General features: G+C 37.1%; 1 protein-coding gene across 4 annotated transcripts in view; it reads left to right on the top strand.

Annotated features, from left to right (window-relative positions):
- Positions 1-1063, top strand: part of ACBD6 (acyl-CoA binding domain containing 6) — a 210863-nt gene that overhangs the window by 194884 nt on the left and 14916 nt on the right. For all 4 annotated transcript variants that reach the window (XR_001823808.2, XR_001823809.2, XR_001823807.2 and 1 more), the window contains exon 9: positions 87-246. The gene's annotated coding sequence lies outside the window, so the exon portion shown is untranslated. The remainder of the gene's footprint in view (positions 1-86; positions 247-1063) is intronic.

Raw genomic sequence — 1063 nt, 5'->3', positions numbered from 1 at the left:
TTTCATAATTATATAATTTGAAAAATTATGATTATTATTGGAACTTTACCTTGAGTATCTTTAATTACTTCAGTAATCATTCACAGTTGCTTCACCAGAGAGATGTTGGATTAAAGTATAGTGATTATCAGACTCAGGAAAAAGTATGCTTCCTTCTGATGATCGTCAGCTAGTGTTTATTATGTACCAAGTGTGGTCACTTTTTCAAATATGCATTAATTGGCATTACACTAGAAGACTGAACAGGTAAAGCTATTTAACCGAATCTTTATTCACTTGTCCTTGAAATAGTCCTGTCATGATCTTTGTATGGATCACTTCACATGAATCATGCATAGTTATCAGGAATTCACAGTTTATTTCTTAGTTCAGGGAGACTATTCCTTACCCGAAATGCTTGGGACCAGAAATGTTTCAGATTTCTGATTTTTAAAAAAATTTTGGAATATTTGTATTATATACATACCAGTTGAACATCCCTAATCTAAAAAGCCAAAATCCAAAATGCTTCAGTGAGAATTTCCTTTGACATGTAAGCACTGAAAAAGTTTTGGGTTTTGGAGCATTTAGGATTTTGATTTTCAGATTAGGGATACTCGGCCTGTATTTTTGTTTTATACTTGAATTCTTCAAAATTTTCTTTCCTGTGTTTTGTTGTGTCACTTTTTCTTAGCACAATTACAAAACAAATTATTTCACATTTTCACTGTCTTACAGGATGCATGTACTGGAATCACTGTTCCTTCCTTTGTATTCCTAGTTCTAAAAACCAGGTCGGGGTGTTCACAAATTACAGACTGATTTGTTTGCAGGACAGAATCTTTCTTGCTGATTTTATTCCTAAACAATAGAGCACCGAAGTTAAAAACCAGGTGAGAAAACATGGGAGGAGCTGCCCGACAACAGGTACTTATCCCATGGAGCTCTAGGCACTCAGGGTGCTTTCTCTCAGAGGTGGGAAATGATCTGGTGGTGGAGCGCTGGGCACTCAGGGTGCTTTCTCTCAGAGGTGGGAAATGATCCGGTGGTGGAGCGCTAGGCACTCAGGGTGCTTTCTCAGAGG

The sequence above is a fragment of the Cebus imitator genome, unplaced genomic scaffold (genome assembly GCF_001604975.1).
Source record: "Cebus imitator isolate Cc_AM_T3 unplaced genomic scaffold, Cebus_imitator-1.0 Scaffold33, whole genome shotgun sequence".
Taxonomy (NCBI): Eukaryota; Metazoa; Chordata; class Mammalia; order Primates; family Cebidae; genus Cebus; species Cebus imitator.
This window is presented reverse-complemented; position numbering and strand designations above follow the sequence as displayed.